At 33.0% G+C, this 20,815-nt stretch overlaps 1 long non-coding RNA gene across 1 annotated transcript in view; it reads right to left on the bottom strand.

Annotated features, from left to right (window-relative positions):
- The window catches only part of LOC140849782 (uncharacterized), a 63,662-nt gene extending 53,130 nt beyond the window's left edge, over positions 1-10,532 (bottom strand). The window contains exon 1 of the long non-coding RNA XR_012131972.1: positions 10,460-10,532. This is a non-coding gene — a long non-coding RNA (uncharacterized lncRNA). The remainder of the gene's footprint in view (positions 1-10,459) is intronic.
- Positions 10,533-20,815: the final 10,283 nt, after the last annotated feature.

Below are 20,815 nucleotides of genomic sequence, written 5' to 3'. Positions count from 1 at the left end.
TTTGTTAACTAGTCCTAAAATTCCAACAATTCTTTCACTTCTTTGGCAACATTTATTCCTAATTATATTATTTTTTGTTGTTGATAATGTAAATGGAAATTTTGATTGCAGTATATTTGATATACTATATTATATTGGTTTCAAGTATAAAACACAGTGATTCAACAGTTACACACATCTACAAACAAAACAAAACAAAACAAAATGAACAGAACAGTAGTGGACTCATAAGACACTGAGAAGTGACTGGTGCTCACTATGGGGGAGGGACTGGGGTGAGTGGGGAGGGTGGGGGAATAAAGCACAAAATCTCAATCATAATATATTTGTCAAAGGGATGGAAATTCAACATGGAAAATATGCTCAATGGTTCTATAACATCTTTCCACGTTTTCAAATAGTAACTGCACTAGTTAGAATGAGGATTAAATGAAATCTCTTTCTTAACTTCTTAAAATTTCCATTTCAGATAGTTCTCTGTTGGTATATAGAAATGCCATTGATTTTTGTATGTTGATTTTATATTCTGCAACTTTACTGAATATTTTATTCTAACAGTTTTTGTTCTAGTTGAGTCTTTAGGATTTTCTACATATATAATCCTGTCATCTATAAACAAATATAATTTTACTTCCTATCTTTTATTACTTTTTCTTGCTTGATTACTTTGGCTAGGACATCCCGTACTATGTTTACCCATTGAAAATAATGTTATCTATGAGCTTTACATATATTGCCTTTATTGTATTCAGATGAATTACTTCTATATCTATTTTGTTGACATTTTTTGTAAGAGGATGTAGAATTTGTCAAATAATTTTTCTCCATCTAGTGAGATGATCATGTGGAATTTATATTTCATTCTAGTAATGTGCTGTACACATTAATGATTTTCATATATTGAACCATTCTTGTATCCCAGGGACAAATCCCACTTGGTCAAGCTGTATGATATTTTTATATGCTATTAAATTTGGCTTACTAGTACTTTATCAAAGATTTTTAAATCACTGTTTATCAGGGATATTGACCTGTTGGATTTTGTTTTCCTTTTTTGTCTTTGCGTGGCTTTGGAATTAGAGTAATGATGTGGATTTTATAAAATGAGTTTTGAAGTATTCCCTCATTCTATTTTTTGGATAAGTTGAAAAGGATTGGTATTAATTCTTCCACTCATGTTTAGTATTCACCTGTGCAGCTACTGGTTGTTCCTGGGCTTTTCTTTATTGTGAGGTTTTTGATAACTGATTTAATATCCTTGTTTGTTATTGGTCTGTTCAGGCTTCCTATTTCTTCTTAATTCAGTATTGGTAGATTGTATCTGTCTAGACATTTATCCATTTCTTCTAGGTTATCCAACTTGTTGACAAGTAATTGTTCATAACAGTTCTTTATAATCCTCAGTATTTTCTGTTTCATTTAAAATTATTTTTACATGAATATTCTTTTATCTCAGTCTAGCTAAGGGTTTCTCAATTATGTTTAACTTTTTATAAAAAATCAACTCTTGTTTTATTTTTTTCTATAGACTTTATAATCACTATTTACTTCAACTCTAATCTTTATTATTTCCTTCCATCTGCTAACTTTGGAATTAGTTGTTCTTCTAGTTCCTTGAGTTGAAAAGTTAGGTTATTTAACTGATATCTTCCCTCTTTTTTAATGTAGACATTTAATATTATAAACTTCCCTCTTAATACTACATTCGCTGCATCCTATAAATAATGTTAAGTTGTATTTCAATTTAATTTGTCCTAAGGCATTTTTAATTCCCTTTTGATTTCCTCTTTTACCCAATAGTTACTGAAAAGCATTTTACTTAGTTTCCATGTGTTCATGAATTTTCCTGTTTCCTTCTTACTGATTTCTAGTTTCATTCCACTCTGTTCTGAGATTTCAATTATCTTAAATTTATTGAGACTTACTTTGTGACCTAACATGTGATCTATCCTGCAGAATGTTCTGTGTGCATTTGAGAAGAATGTGTATTCTCCTACTCTTGGGTAGGAATTTCTGTATATATTTTTAGGTCCATAGACTCTATGTGTTGTTAAAATCAGCTGTTCCCTTACTGACTTTCTCCATGGGTGTTCTATTATTGAAAGTGGTGCTTTAAAGTCTCCCATTTTTGTGTTGCTAGCAATTCCTTCCTTAAACTCTGTCCAAATTTGTTCATATATGAGAATGTTGGATGCATATGACTTTTAATTGCTATGTGTCCGTTCTAAATTAACCCTTTTATCTTTATATGATTTTTATCTCTTACAACAGTTTTGTCTTAAAGTCTGTTTTATCTTATGTAAGTATAGCCAACTCTTCTTTTTGGATCACCATGTTTTTTGCATAGAATATCTTTTTCCAACCCTTAACTTTCAGTCTACCTGTATCCTTATCTCCAAAGTGAATCTCTTGTGGACAGCATTTCACTGGCTCTTGATTTTATTATCCATGAAGCCACCTATAAATTCTGATTATGAAGTTTAATCCATTTATATTTAAAGTGACTGTTGATAAGTCAGGACTTACTATTGCCATTTTGTTAACCATCTATTTGTAGTTCTTTTATTCCTGTCTTACTCTCATGCTGTCTTACTATTTGATGATATTTTTTAGGTTGTTTAGTTTGCTTGGTTTTATTCCTTTCTCTTTATCTTTTGTGTGTCTACTATGGTTTTCTTCCTTTATGGTTACTTGAGACTTGTGTAAATCTTCTTAAAAAATTATAACCATCTATTTTAATTTGATAAGAACTTGAGTTTAATTGCACACAAAAACTGCACTTTTACCATCATCACTAACACTCTTATGTATGTTCTTGACATCAGTTTGCTTTATGTCTTTGCAGCTGTTATCAAATCTCTGTGATTTTAGTTACTTTTAAACTTTTGCTTTTAACTTTTATATTAGGGATACAGGTAATTTGCATACCACATTACAGTGTTATATTACTCTTCATTTAACTATATAGTTCCCTTTAATGATGAAATTTATATTTTCACATGCTTTCATGTTGCTATTCAGTGTCTTGTATTTTATTTGAAAAACTCATTTAAGCATTTCTTGTATGGCAAGTCTAATGATGATAAACTCCTTTATTTTTTATCTGGGAAAGATTTTTACCTCTCTTTATTTTTAAATGATAGCTTTGCAGCGTATAGTATTTTTTTGTTAAGAATTTTTTTCTGTCAGTACTTTGAACATATCATTCTGCTCTCTTTTGACCTGTACAGTTAATATTGGAAAATCCATTGTCAGTCTTCTGGGGATTTCTTTGTATGTAACAAGTTGCTTTTTTCTTGCTGCTTTTAAAATTCTCTTTGACTTTTGACTATTTATAGTGTATCTTGATGTAGATCTCTTTATGTTTAACCTATTTGGGATCCTATGGACTTCTTGGGGTCTGGATATCTATTTCCTTCCCCAGATTTGGAAAGTTTTTGGTTATTTTTAAAAATAAGCTTTCTGTCCTTTCTCTCTCTTCTCTTTCTCTGACTCCCATAATGTGTGTATTGCTTCATTTGAATGTTTCCCATTAGTTCTGTAGGATTTCTTCATTCTTCTTCACTCTTATTTATCTCTGATTATTTCAAATGACCTGTATTTGAGTTTATTGATTCTTCTGTTTGATCGAGTCTGTTTTAGAAGCACCCATTACATTACTTACTTCAGGCATTATATTCTTCAGCTCCAGAATTTGTGTTTGATTGTTTTTATAAGTTTTCTGTCTCTCTGTTGAACTTCTATTTTGATCCTGTATTCTTTTCCTGGTTTCACTGTATTGTTTATCTGTGTTCTCTTATAACTCACTGACCCTCTTTAGAACAATTATTTTAAAATCTTTATCAGGCAACATATGGATTTCCATTTCTCTGCATCTATTACCACAAGTTTATGTGCTCTTTTGGTAGTGTCATGTTGCCCTGATTTATCATGTTCCTGGTGTCCTTGCATTGGTGTTTGCACATTTGAAGAAGATGTTACCTCCCCCAGACTTTATGGGCTGGCTTCAGTAACAAAACACCTTCACCTGAATGGAGGGAGCTACAGAAGCATCCACTAGTATGCTGTGGCTACAGAAGCATCCACTAGTATGCTGTGGCATCATGTCTAATGGCATGAAGGTATGTGTGCAGGTTGGACACCAACAGCTAGTTCACTTGGTACTACAGCCGGCCACAGGCACACACACAGCAGTGGGAGCCAGGGCTTGCAGCAGGGACTGAGGCAGGATGGGAGTGGACACATGGCAGCCACACTGTTTCCAGGAACCAGGGCACCGTCAGCGGCAGTACCTAGACTGGCTACTGTGAGGTAGAGGTCAGGCACTTGCAGTCTGCAAAGGCAAAAATTGTGAAAACCACAGGGGCGAAACTGCAGGGAGTCCATGGTAGCTGCAACAGCTGTTTGATTTCCTCACTGGCAAAAGCTACTGGGGTCTTTGCAGAACAGGCCACTGGGGGCTGCCTAGGTGCACACTACAGAGTCCTCGGCAATGAAAGTTGCTGGGTGTCCATAACAGCCGCCAGGGTTGTTGAGGCCTTCAGAGGCAAAAACTGCTAGTGTCCTCTGCAGAGATGGCCCCTAGGGACTACGGTCATACCTACCCATGGCTGATGCGACAGCCTTCACCCTTCCTTGTTCCTAGCAGTCCCCAGACAGCACAGCTATGCTGATTTCCTCATCTGTCTGGGTGAGGAAAATCAAAGCAGATCCTTCAGGCAGTGCCCCCAGAAGGCTGAGGAAGCTGCCCATTCATGCTGCTTTCCTTTTCCCTTTTAAGGGGAACTTATGGTGCTAGATGTCTGCCTGGGGGAGGGATGATGCAGGCAAAGCAAACTGTCCTTTTCACAAAACCTCTTTATGTAGTTATTCTCAAGTGTTTTTTGTTGTTGTTTTATTTTTGCTGCTCTGTGTTGCTGCAACATAAAAGGACTCCTGAGCTTTCCAGGAGCAATTTTCATTTTGAATAGCTATCTAATTATTTTTAAGGGGAAGTGAAGGCTGGGATCTCTACTCTGCTATCTTGCTGCTGTCACTCTCTTCTCTCTGGATTCGCTTTTTGTTTTTGTTTTAAAGTAATTCAAGTGAAATTGAATTTGCGGTTTAGCAACTATTTCCCATTCTTCTGTTGGTACCCTGCTAACAAGAAGTGGTTTTTGCTAACTGTAATCACACTGAAATCTGTTTAGTCTGATCGACAAAAGAAAGTTCAAATCTAGTAGCATTTCCAGTATACTTATATTTAAAGAACAAACCAAAATATCTATATTAGAAGACTATGGAATTAGCTTCTGTTTATTTCAGGAAAAGAGCCATTTTCTACCATATTCTCATGATATAAAATCAAACAAAACATTAACTACTTTACTGCAGAAAACAAATTTTTGCATTTTGTGTTCAACATGGAGCAAATTTTACATTTTTTCAATATGGAACACATCTGAATTAAAAAATAAACTAAAAAAAAACAGGTAACCTTTCCAGTATTTCCAAATATCTGCATATTTTATGTTCTTTAGACGTCTGAGTTTGCTAACCATGTGTTTTATGTCATGCAACATAATGTTTAGGTATTTACTAACTTGTACTACTTTAGACCTAAAGACCATTGTGTTGATTCTATTTGTATTATTTCCACTTAAGATTTGCCACTCCATGAGCCTTAGCACTTGCAAAAAAAATAATTTTAAAACGTAAGAAAAAAATTCAGCACTTTAATTTTGGGAAATTAAATTATTAAAAGTAAGATAATAGTGCTCTTTCCTAATACATATATTAATATTTAATTTCTCAAATGATTGCATTACTCAGGAATGCTTCTCTTTGTTTCAGCAAGTCAAAGTGCCTCAGGAATCATTTGATGCACTAGCGTCTTCTCTGGATACCTTCGGTTACTTTGATCTCTTTAATGAAAACATACTGAATCTAGTATTCCTCTACACTGACGAGAGAGAAGTAGAGAAACACAGAAATAGATAAGGTGAAAGGAACTAGAATGAGACATATATTGAAAGGATGACAAAGGGAACAGTCATAGTTGAGTATATATACATGTGGGATTTTAATCTTCTTCAAAGTAACTACTGAATTTCTTGAATATTATTTTGACATCCCTCTGTGGTTTATTTATCATTAGATAGTATGTTCCTGTATAGTAAGTACCTTTTGATGAAAACTTTCTGTTTGTGTTTCTTTTGTAATTTTCAGCTACTCAGTTTCACATATGCTAGGCAGTGTGGCTGGATACAGACTCATGAAATCATAGCAGCTTACAGACTGATTCCAAGCTCCATGCCTCTTTGCATGCCTCAGGATGTGCTACAGAACAAAGTCAGTAACACATGCATGACAGTCTCAAGGACAGATGCTCAGTGGGAAAACCTGTTCAACATCCAAGTCCATCACTCTGCCCTGAGGCACTTTTACATAAAAAAGAGTGTTATGAGATTGGTGAAAGAAATGGATCAGCAGGATTTCATCAGCTGTGACATGTGGCATCAGGAGATGACTGTTTTTCACTGTTGGGCTGGGCTCCTGACACTGTTTTCTGCTTTGGGTTGATAAATTTGATCTCTATAAATCCCAGATTTTTCCAATAAGCAAGGGGTTTTCAAAACAACACTGCCAGATATTTTTGTGAGAAAATGCTGAGGATTTTCAAATGATCTTGTCCTTAAGGGCAAACTGACCTGAGGAAAGCTTTTGTAAATATGTCATGGGAAAAAAGTGAACTGCCAGGGAAAGATGTTTTTCTTTATTACCCCTTGCCCTATAGTGATAGTGACAGAGTTTTCATGGTGATATTACCTCTAGCATAGGTTAGACTCAAAATTATCTTTGGAGAAAAATTTGAATTATAACATTATTTGGGGAGCAATGGGGAGCTATTAAATTTATATTTTATTGGGAGTTATGATTACTTATCACTATACTTGTATATCAGTATACAAGTACAAATATGACTGATTCTTTAATAAGTGCATATTTATATTAGTAAGTGGGATCTCTTGATATTGCTCTAGATTTAATACATGATGTGCTTCTTATAGAAATATCTAATAAGTGCATTAAGTGAGAAAATAACAAATATAAATCTCAATTCCTATATATATAGCCTTCTACTAATAAAAGACTGTGCTTAATTTACAATTATTCAGGATTTTGTAGCTAATAAGTTGGTGGCACTGAATTAGATTTAAATTGAACACACCCCTAAATCAGAGTATTTTATATACTTTCTACTTATCATTTTTTCCATATGTCTTACTATTTTAATAAACTCTTTACAATCAAAATAATTTGAAAGACCAAATAACTTTAGTGAAAGATGATGGAATCTCATAAATTAAGAAAGTACAAATGAGGACACAGAAGGAAAATAAAAATCAGAACACAGGAGGAAAAAAATGAAACAAAAGTAGACAAGCAAAAAACAAGATCCGAGATGGTACATAGTTTCCATATAGCCTACAGATATCTTACAAAAGTAATTGTTGATAACATATATACACCCATCCTTAAAAAATTACATTGAAAAATGTTTAAATATTCTATGCTTCTAATTAATTTTTATTTCAAACCACTAAATAAGATGATACTAAACCTATGAAATCAATAGAATATTTTCAGTATTATCATCATCATAAGGCAAATCCTAGAATTCATGCAATTCAATAACTTGTAATGAGTAATTTAATATAAATGAATTGGCAAACACATACTTTTAGCCTGATACAAACTAAAATTTTTTCTCAAAGATAATGGCAGTTAGGAACATACGGATATCATTAAAGAAAATGTGTATATTTAAACATTAGGCTAAATAAAAATTACACAATAATTTACATTTACTGATAAATGTTTATACTTCAACTACAACTGGTAGATTATATCCAAAGTGTAATAATGTGAGCTCAGAACCCCTATGTGACAGAAACTCATACACTAACAATAAAATATTCAAAATGAAAGTTCAAAACAAAATAGTTTTAGATGGAAGATTAATACTATCATCAATAATCTCTTTCTTAAATCCATATTGTTATTTTATAAGTTAGGAAATAAAGTAAATTATATAATAATATCTTTCTTATACATATATATATATATACAAAGTACACATACTTTGTATATATATATATACATATATAACACATATATGTATACATATACATATATATATATATGAAAAGGGTTGCAAGGAGACAAAGTACTATTAGTTACAGCACCTAATAAAAGATTAACTCATACATGCTTTCCTAACAAAATCTCAGATGCTAAAATTGTCCTATATTCAACTAGACAGAAATATACCAAAAATAAAAGTCCTCTAGCTCCATCCAAAAGTTGGTTATTATTAGATTTAACAAGGAAAATCTGCACTGTGACAAAGTTTATTTGAGATCGTCTTACATACTGTGTCTTTGTTGAATTAAGTAATTAAAGGAACATAGCAGCTTATTATATATTACATGATAAATCTGGTGCCCAGAGACTCAACATTTAACACACCAGGAACCTTCTTTCAAATGCTGTAATTATAATTATATAACTGCAGAAAGAATTCAGTGAAAAGTGAAAATCTGGATGACAAACTTTCTGTTCCTTAGGATTTTTTAAAAGATTTCTCCAAACTTTTAAACTTAAGCAAGAGTTAGTAAAATTCATAGTGTGATAACTTTTTATATGATTATTCCTGATATCTTTAGCATAGAAGTGTGATCACAAGAGTAATGAATTTAGCATGAGAAAATATGGGATCAAATCCCACCTCCAAACAGCAGAGGAAAAAATACTTAACTAGACTGAAACTAAGTTTATGTAAAATGAGTAATATCTGCCAAATCTCCATTAAGACTTTTCTAAAGATCAAATAAACTGATCCTATGGAAGCACTATGTGAACTGCCAAATAAATGAGTTTTTATTTTATTATTGTATTCACTAATAATGTAATAAAAGGTTTATGTTGCTATAAACTCTGACATACACCTCAAAGCTAATATCTTTATACAACTTTTCAGTGCCTGAAGGCACAGATCATTGAAATTATTTTCCTAACAGCATAATTAAAACTCCCTCCCTCAAAATTATGGAGCACACAACTTTGAAGTAAATATTTTAATACAGCATAGCAAATCAGTATTTATAGTACTTTAATCATTTATAAATCTTCTTTTCCCATATTATCACTCAGAATTCTCAGATAACTATTATAACTTTAAAAAAAGAAATTATACATAATTTTCACAGTTTATCAGTGTAGTGTTCCCCCACTAGGCCATTTACTATGGACTATAGAGTATAGTGTAAAGAGATGTTTAGTCATGGATCTACTATGGCATATGACAGATTTTAAAATTTGTATTTTTTGTTTGAATGGAAACCCTGGAAGCTAAGAAATTAATAATAAAATAGAACCCTGGCAAAAGTAAATCAAATCCTCTTTGAAGATTCACAGGATTCCCATAGCTAAAGGTGTGCTAAAAAGAAGTTCACAATTCCAAAATTTTAGAATACTATAAGCAAAAGTTAGCAGGCATAATATCAACAGTATTAGACCAACAAGAACTTCAACTAATAATCCTCTCAGGTGAAATAAATATATTTAAAATAATTAATACAAAATCAGTTAAAGACATGAGAAAATAAAACTTCATTAACATGATTGGATATATTTGGGGTAAAATACAAGCATAGATTTAGAACAAAGGGAAATAAATAGGTAATAGGAAAGAAGGTGTAAAAGCATGTAGTATAGAATAAGGAAATACAACTTTTGAAAAATGGGATTTCTAAAATGACAGGCAAAATAAAGAGAGGCAAAACTGAAAAGATAATGATTTAGACACATATTTAAGGGACTACTTAACCATTATTTCATGATGTAACAAGACTGAATGAAAAAACTTAAAAATAATCTAAACCAAAATTTATAGTAGTAAAAATTATAGAACCCCAAGAGAAAGGAGAACTTAAAAGCAACTGAAGAGAAGACAAATTACTAGGAACTAACCATAAAAAACAAAATGACTCTGATAGCAGATTTCTCTAAAGAATAGTAAAAGCCAGAAAAAAAATTGAGTAATATATTCAAAGTGCTAAAAAAATAATTCTGAGCAATTAATATATGACCAGAAAAAAATCAGTCAAGATGAGACTGAAATTCGGTACAGTCAGGCAAACAAAAACTGAGACAATTTGTTTTTAACATACTGTTACTCAAAGAACTGCTAAAGAATGTACTTAGAAATAAGAAAACACAAAAATGATTGTATTAAAAAGGTAAAATTAAAAATCCATATTACTCATTAATGTAAATGTACAAATCCAAAATAGCAATTCAGATTCCACACTGTATTAAAAAATAAAACTTGGTAAACCTATAATAATATTATTCACAGTAAGCAACATTAGAAACTATCTGCTTAAATTAGGAATAAAAGGTTGTCCACACTCACCATTTGTATTCAACATTGTTGTTTGCTGAAGGGATGAAGGTATAAAGCTCCACCTAGAAGAAAACTTGAATCTAAAAGAAAGAATAAAGCAATAAAAAATGACAATTACATAGACAAACATGAGACACATATTTTCCCTTTTTTCAAAATCTGCAACATATACTATAACTTTTTTAAACTTTTAAAATCTGTAACATATACTATAACTTTTTAAAACTTTTTAAATTTAATATTTTGGAGGGCAGTTTTATGTTATTTTTCCTTTTTAATTGAAGTATAGTTGACATACAATATTATATTGGTTACAAATATACAACATAGTGACTTGACCATTAACTAGATTTCTAAATGCTTACCCCACCTACTATAGTTACTGTGAATATAGAAAGATGTTATAGAATTACTGATGATATGCTCTATGCTGTATTTTCATCCCCATTACTAATTCATATTATGATTGAGAATTTTGTGCCTCTTCATTTCCTTCACCTATTTCACCTAACCTCAACCCCTTCTCCATTGTAACCACCAGTCACTTCTCAGTGTCTGTGGGTCTATTTCTAATTTGTTCACTTTTTAAATTTTTTTAGAATCCATATATAAGTGAGATCATATGTTATTTGTCTTTCTCTGCTTGGCTTAGTTCACTTAACATTATTCCCTCTAGGTCCATCCATGTTGTAAATGACAAGAATTCTTTTTTATGGCTGAATAATATTCTATTGTATATATGTACCTCATCTTCTTTATCCATTCACCTGTTGACAGACAATTTGGTTGCTTCCATATCTTGGCTACTGTAAATAATGTGGCAATAAACATGATGCATATATCTTTCCAAATCAGTGATTACGCTTTCTTCAGGTAAATTCCCAGAAGTGGAATTACTGGGTCATATGGTATTTCTATCTTTAATTTTTTTGAGGAACTCTATATTGCTTTCTATATTGCTTTCTATAGTGGCTGGACCAATTTACATTCCCACCAACAATATAGAAGTGTTCCTTTCACCACACCCTTGCCAACACTTATTGTTTCATGTCTTTTGGATAGTGGTCATCCTGATTGGTGTAAAGTATTATTTCATTGTGATTTTGATTTGCATTTCCCTGATGATTACTGATGTGGAGCATTTTTTTTAAGTGCCTGTTAGCCGTCTATATGTCTTTTCCCCTTCTCTTTAATTCTTTAAGAAAAGTGACTGTCCAAAACAAAAGAATTATGCTTTACTGTTGAATATTTAATACAGATGAATCTAATATATATGACAATATATCAGAAGGATATGTTACAAGCATCTTACACTTTACATAAAGTAGTACATTAGAAACACTAATTGGACTGTGATAAACTACAGACACATTTTATAATCTCAAGAAAATACTTTAAAATAATGCAAAAAGTTATAGTAATATAAAGTGAAGTGAAACATTTAAAATAATATAAATTAAGATAGAAAAAGATCAAAGAAGCTAAAAATTAGAATACAGAACAAATTATAAAGTGATATACCTATATCCAACCACATTAGTAATTACATTAAATAACAATAGACTAAGTTATCCAAGTAAAAAAGCAGATTAGATTACCAAACTGAATTTAAAAGCAAGACCCAACTACATACTATGTTCCTTTCAATATATAGGCACAAATAGGTTGAAAATAAAATAGAGAAAGATAAACTATATAAACAATAAAGCTAAGAAGTCTGGATTGGCTATATAAACTCAGAATAAAATAGAATTTCTTATAAGAAGTATTGCCAGAATTATAAAGGGATATTTCATAGTGACAAAAAGGCAAAATGCACATAATTACAACAAGCAAACACACAAAGCAATGTTATTACTTCTAGATACATAAACATATGTATCTAGATATATATGGTAAAAGTATATATAGTTTGACTAGCTATAACAACATTTAGGATGGTGTTCATGTCCAGGAAGAACAGAAAGGATAGCACTTTTTACTTGAAATGATTACTTTACTGACCAAAGAAGATATGAGGCAAACACAACTCCTTTTTTCATATTAGCTAAATCTGAAATGCAATGTTGGATGAGAATAAATAAGAATTTTAAAAAATAAGCAAGTTTTAAAAGGATACATGGAATATGATATAATTCATGTGAAGTTATAAAACTTTCAAAAAATGGAACATGTTCTTTTTGAAATACACATATGCACAAAAAGTAAAACACATTTTTGTGGGAAATAAATACCAAATCCAAAACAGTATTCCCTTTTGGACAGGATAGACTTCAGAATAGTGAAAGGCACATAGGTAATGTCAACCATAAAAATACTTGTTTATTTCTTAAAAATAACCTCCCCCCACCCAAAAAAAATACCATTCACTACTCTTATGTCACTAGCCTAGATAAAAATGCATTATCCTCTATACTCGTCCATTGCTTGAGGTGTAAGTGCGCGTGTGTGTTTTTATATTAGAAAGAAAAGTAAAAACTGAGTTTCACATTTTAGTGGAGTCAGGTCTTCACCAGGAATACTGTAAGATAAATCAACCATTATTTTCTAGCTTCTGGGAGGCTTTGTCTTTCTGTTTTACCAGCATCATAACTGAACAAAGCATTGTTAAGACTGAGAATAAAATGTAAAAAAATATAAAATAAAATTACTCCCCCAAGGTCCACCATTGCTCTAGATAAAAGTTTGGTCATTTAATAATACATCTGTTTCTGGTTCCACATTCTTTAAGCATCATAACTGTTACTATATCTGATGTAGTTATTAACTTTAAAGTAATAATTACCTACAAGTGTGACTTCTCAAGCAAATGATTTAATGCCGTCCAATTGTTTCCAAAGTAAAAATAGTTTGTTGGTCAGTTCATACTGCTAATTGTCATCCTCATGTAATGAAATAATCACATTACAGAAGAAAGGAAATCCGAGAATCACCATCATTCCATATAATCACATTAGATGAAAATCAAACATGCTGCTAAATCAAGGAAGATTTTGACCATAATATCATTAAAACATTTCAACTTTTCAATACAACATATAATTTATTGTCATTTGCTTCTTTACCATCTGGAGATAAATGCTCATGTTCCAATCTGTGAGCACTCAGATAGGTGTGGTATTCATGCCTTTCTTAAACCCCATCATAGTCTCCTTTTTTATTTTGTTTTGTTAGATAAAAGACAGTAGGACCACATATGTCTGTACTGTAAATTAGCTATTTCATTTCTGTATCTTGGAGTGGACAGTGTATCCACGGGTGAATATATAGGTAAAAATCACCAGGCTGGACAGTTGAATTCATAAAACTAAATATGTGAATATATGTGTATTTGTGTCTTATATGATAAAAACATATTGCCAGAACGTGGTTTTTGCTTAAATATTTTACTAATATTCATTACTCAGATAATACATGATGCAAAATACACAAAAATACAAAACAATGAAGAAGTAACAATACAGATAAAGGCAACACAGTCAAGTTCTCCTTGACTATCAACTGCCAACCCAGATTTCTCTCCCAGAAGTAACTATGGTCATCAATTCACTATGCACACTTCTAAATCATCTCATACACACATGCGTGCTGCCCTCCCCCTTCCTCTCTTCCGCCCCTCGTTGCCTGAGTGATATGTTGCACATAGGCTGCAGTTTACAATTTTCACTACAATTTCACTACATAATGCCCTGAAGATATTTAACTGTTAATAGTATTTCATTTCATTTAGCCTTTCCTTTTTTGACTTGGTTATTCTTGCATTACCTCATGACAAATAGTATTCCAATACCTTTGTTGTATATGGCTTCTTGGGTATACAGTGTTTCTCTTAGTAAGCATGAAAACCATTACTAGGTCTTGAGGTATGTGCATATTAATCTTGAATAGATACTGCCAAATTACCCTCCAAAGGAACTATGATAAATCATATCCCTTCTGACAGTGAAATTGCCTGTTTCCCTTACTCAGACACTCCTCTTCCTCCCTCCCTCCCTCCCTCCTTCCCTCCTTCCCTTTCTTCCTTTCTTCTTCCTTCCCTCCCTTCCTTTCCTTCCCTCCCTCCTTCCTTTTTTTCTCTTCTTTCCTTCCTTATTATTTAGCAAACTGAAAGACTAACAATAAAAAGCATGACTTTAATTTCCAGCAAGACTGAGCACATTTTAAATTTGTTACTGATGTTCTGTATTTCTATATATTTTGCTCATTTATATTACCTTATTTTTTTAATATGCCTTGGAAGTAAATTTGTGTATAGTCTAGATAAGAACCTTTGCTAGTTATTAGGGTAGGGTCATTCCATATTTCCAATAATACCTTAATATCGCCAGTAATAAGATGCATGTAATTTCTGCAGTACATCATTTATCATTTATTTTGTTCAACCATTTAAAAATGGTTATGTAATGACACATATCAATATTTTCTTTCTTTAAGAAGAAAACTTGTCACTTAAGAAGAACTTCCTTGCCACAAGGTCAAAACATTTCTGCTTTATTTTCTTTGAAAATATTTACAATGTAACTCATTACCTTATTTAACCATTTTTTACATTGTTTTCTTGGACTTTGGGGGTGTTCATATTTTGTATATATGGGGTAGTGTTGGGAAGCATTTCTCCAAAGGTGTCTCATATCTGCAAGTGCAAGCAAGCAGCACTGACATGTATCCTAGACCACCTTCAAGGATGCGAGTATAGTGGACAGTCACAGCACATAATGACAATGCTTCCTCCAGAGCAAAGGACATGAATACTTACTGCCCATTGTATTAAAAAGAAGTTCCCAAAGGAAAGGATCCCTCTCAGTAATGAAAACCCACTTGATGGAAAGTGGCCTCTGGCCCTCTTTGTGAAAACCTGTAGGAATTGGGCACTGGAGAGTTGACACAAAAATTACACTCTGCACACCACTGTTGCAATGAGTAGTAAGATGTGTTTCATCTCTTACACCAGTCTCATTTCTTCTACCAGGACTCATGAAACTAGCACACTATTATTATAACTTTTATGTAGGAGAAATTCACAGACACAATTAATGAGAGTTTGGAAACTAAGTTTTCCAAATCGATATGACTTTTCCTAAAATTATTACCTTCCAGCCTTTTCCTAGTGCGTCGAAATATCATCTTGATCATATATTAACTTTCTTGAACTATATTATTGGTTTTACTAGTATATCAGTTGATTCTCCTAGATCTTCTACATGGATTTAAAGGCAGCTATTAAAATGGTGATAGAGGCTAGAGAAATACAAGCTTATTGAATATCTATTTACCTTCTGCATTTTCTTCCTGAGAAAGCAATAAATCATAGAAATATGACAATTATAGGCCAAGATAAATGAGGAGATTTGGATAAAGAAATTTTAAGAATCTCAATGACTTCTAGGTTCTTAAAGTATACAATATCCAGTGTAGGCTGGTAAAATTTTAACCAACTCTCTGGAATAAAAAGGTGTGGGAAGCAACTCTGATTGCCAGCATTTTCCATCTTTGCAGTATAAATATTCTCATCACGGTCAATTTCAAACTACCACATGACATCACAGAAAATAGAGTGAAGAAGAGATGAACAGTAGCATACCATAAATGAAGTATTCTCAACCTGACCACTACAATAGATGTAAATAACCTCAAGAACATTTGGTAAAATAATTAGAAAAAAAATAGGTTTTGTTTTTAATATAGCTTATTATATGTTTACACATTTGTTTTTAAATAATAGCTATGTTTAGCAACTGCTCACAAAACCCTAAAAATTTAACAATTAGCTCTCATGAACCAGAATGAGCTGGTTCCAGCATGCTACTGGTTGTCCAGCAACGCTGAGGATAGTGATGGGACATCTCTAAACTACCATTTGTGATCTTTTAGAGAGCATGGAGGACAGAATTGAAGTCAGAAAAATAAATGATAGAAGATTGAATAAACAATTGTACATTAAAATAAAATGCATGCCTAAATGATATAATTTATATTGACTTTAAATTTAGTTCCAGAACAGAAGAAAAAAGGAAAACAGAATATGTAAATTTCCTTCTCAAAGTATCATCCATTACTCTGATCACATCTTTTTTTCTGATTACCGCTTCTAATAGGGCATTGGTGAAAGGCTTTGGAAAATTGCAATGGCTGTATCTTTCAGTTACATACCATTCTGCCTTGATTATACAGATGCTGCCTAATTCATTTTGATTTAAAGGGGACTAACATCCTTGTCTCTACCATGCTCCAATATGTGTTTCGATTCTGTCTTTGAAGATTGGAATGTGATACGATGAACAGTAACTGGACAGCATCTGACACCAAATATCCAAACATCCAATCCAACAAGGATTATTCTTGAGAAAGTTTTGAGTAAAGGCAGCATGTAGTAATGGAAAAAAGAGTAATAACCTTAATTCTAGTGTGTGCTACCACAAAAGCAGGAGTTCTTAGGACATCATAACTAATCTTGTTTTTAAAAAGAGAGAGGGAGCCAAAAGCCATTTTCATACATCAAATATTGATGGCTGACCATGAACTATGAAGCCAGGCAGAAAACATGGCAAAATCTGACCTAATTTTCTTCAAAGGAGAAATAGGATTTCTAAATGTTCCTTTTTAATCCTTTAACCACTGTCTTCCTGCACATCCCACTTCTTGGGAGTTGAGGAAGCTGAAACTTATTTTAACTGGGCAATGGCGTCAGGGGGGAATTTTATAGGAAGCTAATTAAAATTATAAGCTTATAGGAGAGAGTTGGGTATGACTGATTTTACACATCATAGCCAAACACAACAAGGAAAGCTAAGGAATTTTTTTCTTTAAGTGTAGGGAGAGAAGAAAGTTGAAACAAGAAACCTAATGGAGGCAAAAACAAGCATATGGAAAAAGTTACTCAAAACATAAATGCTAAACTCTACCAGAATGTTCAATAAGCAATTTATTTTTTGCAGTCAAAGGCATGAGAAAGAAGAACGTAAATGAAGAAAAAAATGAAGATGAGAAAAACACAATCAAATCAAATGGTTTTTTGGAGGCTTGGCTGACTCTTATATTTATGCAAAAGAAGATCTGACAACAAGAAATTGTATCTTCAATGATTTCAAAACCTCCTAGCTATCACAAAATCCACTGCACTAAAATATTTAAAGTGTGATTGCAAATACAGTGTCTTAAAGATCTGCATGGCTTATTAGATGAATTAAAAATAAATACAGCTTTGATCCCTAAATCTTCTTAAGAGTTTGTTAAGTGTTTTAACAAGCAAAAGGCTGCTTTTTAAAAATTCTCTAAGTTTTTAAGTGAGCTATGCTTTTAATGACAGCATTTTGCTGCAAACATCTAGACACAAAGTGACCTTTTTAAAAAGAGTTAATATAATGCACACCAAAAGCCTTCATTTGACTTGAGTACAATGTACTAGTATTTTTCACATAGATTGCTTATGCTGTGCAATTTGGATTATTCCCATTTCCTGATTGATTTTTAAAGTTTACATCAATAAAATTCACTCTTTATGGTGCACTTCATATAGATCTATGGCCTTTGACAAATGCAAAGTTGAGTATCCACCACTACAGTCATGACACAGAACATTTCCCTTACTCCAAAATTCCTTTATGCCATCCTTTTATAATCAACCTGGGGGTGTTCTTGAACTTTTTTTTATCAATCCAGCCCTGTAGTTGACCCTAACTGTAGATATTTCAGTTGTGAAGGAAAATAAAGTCCCTTTGAAAGTGTAAGCTTGGGTCATGTTTTGTCACTTGGATCTAAACGATCCCTAACTGATTTTTAATGCTGGGGAGAATAATTAATAAAATTAAGACTATTTAGCCTACAAAAGAAAGGTTTGAGTAAATGCAGTTTGTCTTTGAGTACTAAAAGAACAAACATTTGATAGGATAATCAAGAAAAAGTAGAACATATGTCCAGGGTTTTGTGGAAAAAAAATTTAAACATCCTTTGGGGTTTGGACTAAAGTATGTGCCATCTAAGATTAATAACCCATGATTTTATATTTTGATGAAGGGATGGTGAAAGAAGATATCAATGAAAAATTTAAAAGATTCAGTGATTAAGAAGTTATACAAAGAGCAAATATCAAGGTAACTGAAAGCTATGAAAAAATGTACAAAATACCAGAAAAAATAAAGATAAGGAGCCAATAAGGGAAGAATATGAGCACCTGATTTTGTGGCATGAACCAGACCTCAATTTCATTTTTCCTACAACCTATTAATATGTGTTTGTATAGCCATGACCAAATCATTAATATCCTCTGGTATCCTGACCTGAAAATGAATAACTAATAAAATCACTATTTATTTCATATAGTTGCTTTTAAGCACAAACAAGAATACCCGTTTGAAAGAATATTTTTGTATTATGAAGCTTTTTCATGAACATGTCATTATTTTTCCTTTTCCCATTATTATCATATGTGGAATTTAAAAAATGGCTAGGTAGAGATTCACAGTATTGAAGAAGAAATATGTACCAAGAGTTTTGGATAACTGTCAAGATAGAAGACAAAGTTTTGGGAGTTATGTATAGGAAGACAAAAGCATTTTTTAAACATAGAGCTGTCCTTATGTATACTGGGCTTTTCATGAAACCCAGGTTTGAGTGAAATTAATTATCATGTGATAATTAATTATCATATTTTCCAGTTCCTCCTTCTGCCATTCTCCCCAAATCCTCATGCGTCCCAGGAGTAATAGGTGGTTTTAACCATCTATTCACATCCATCTTCCTTGAGGCCCTGGGTAGATAGATATTCATGCAACAGCAGTGAACTCTCCAGTTAGAGGGGAATGTCCCCAGTAGTGAGAGGGCTTCACGGATGACTGACAAGGCCCAGAGCTGTATTTCAATGGCAGCTGTCTTAATCTTCTGTAAGGCAAGAAAAACTTGGATATTTGAAAGGAGAATTCCCAGCTACGGAACTTAATTGTCCATAAAGATGTTAATAAAAGCTCATTAGTAAACCAAGAAGAGGCTGAGAATTCTTCAGCTAGGATCATTTCCTACTCAGTGGCAAAATGAAAAGGGTGTTTTGTTAGAACTGGAGTCACATGAAACATGAACATCAGGAAAATCCATTAAAACTCTAGGTCTGAGAGTGTATACAGTACTACAGCTGAGCAACCAAGAAAGTTTATTTATCTGTGAAAAGGTAAATTGAGACAGGACATGTGATTGCAAATATATCTATATCCTAAACAGTTGTACACAGAGCCACTGGCAAGAACACAAAAAGAAACCCAGGCTGGTCTGGAATATATTTAGAAGAATGAGGATGTTATAAAGACAACTACCTGAAGGATCTAAAATAGGACTTTTCTGATTCATGCATCTCTCTAATTCTGACTTTGGAGTAACATACACAGTTTTTGATGGAGAAAATATAGAAGAAATCTATCAGTAATTGGCAAAGAAAGGTAAAATAGGGGGACACACAAAACGTAACTAAACAAATTAAAAAGATTAGTCAAACACGTAAATGCAGTCACCTCCTACCCTTCTAACCTGTTTCCAGCATTCTTCTCACACTGCACACACGTGCCCACACATGCAGGTATAGGGGCCATTAGCTTCACTTTGAGGAAGCGATGACATATTGCAAAGCACATCCAAACACAAATTTTGTTTTGTTGCGCTATTTGAGAGATTGTGTTGTATACTCACTTGAGATCACAACACATGTAGGCAACTTTACTGATTTGCTCAGATTCTACTTAAAAGTGTAATATCGGTTACTATTTATTGAAATTCTATTCAGTAGGCTTAGTCAGCCTTGAAGCCAAAGAATAGCTGTGCCCAGCCCGTGGATCTGTAGAAGGAATGGGAAGAAGCAGCCCTGGTTTCCTGGTCTCTGGCCAGAAAATGGCTAGAATTCAACTATCTCATCGTCAACAGACTGGGTGTACCCTGGAGGTTACTCTGGGGTACATGACAAATGCATTCATGATCAAGTTCTTTCAGCTGATACCGCTGCTGCTTCAGCAGTTATCTCTGCCTGTGTTTCTCCGAAGAACAAAGGAAAAGCTTCAGCTGCTACTGGCATCTGTGGGTGCTGACAGTCTTGGCACCAAAACTCCAGGCTTCTGCCAGAATGACTGGTGGAGATGAGGGTTAGTTCCATTACATGTTTCACTCATCATAGTGAAATGCACTTTTTAGGTTTTACTTCAGCCGCCTCTCTCACTGGGATCTAAGCATAGACCCTAGTTAAGGAAAAAGTCTATTCATGTCATTCTTCCCATTCGGCACCTAAGGTTTTTTTCCCAGTTTAAAATCATTGTGCCTGGCAAAGGATTCTGTACAGTTAGCTGTTGTCATCATCATCACTCTCGTTGTTGTGGTTTTTGGTTTTTGGTT

Source organism: Manis javanica, chromosome 5 (assembly GCF_040802235.1).
Source record: "Manis javanica isolate MJ-LG chromosome 5, MJ_LKY, whole genome shotgun sequence".
NCBI classification, from domain to species: Eukaryota; Metazoa; Chordata; class Mammalia; order Pholidota; family Manidae; genus Manis; species Manis javanica.
Note: the sequence above shows the minus strand (reverse complement) of the source record. Positions and strands in the feature narration are given on the sequence as shown.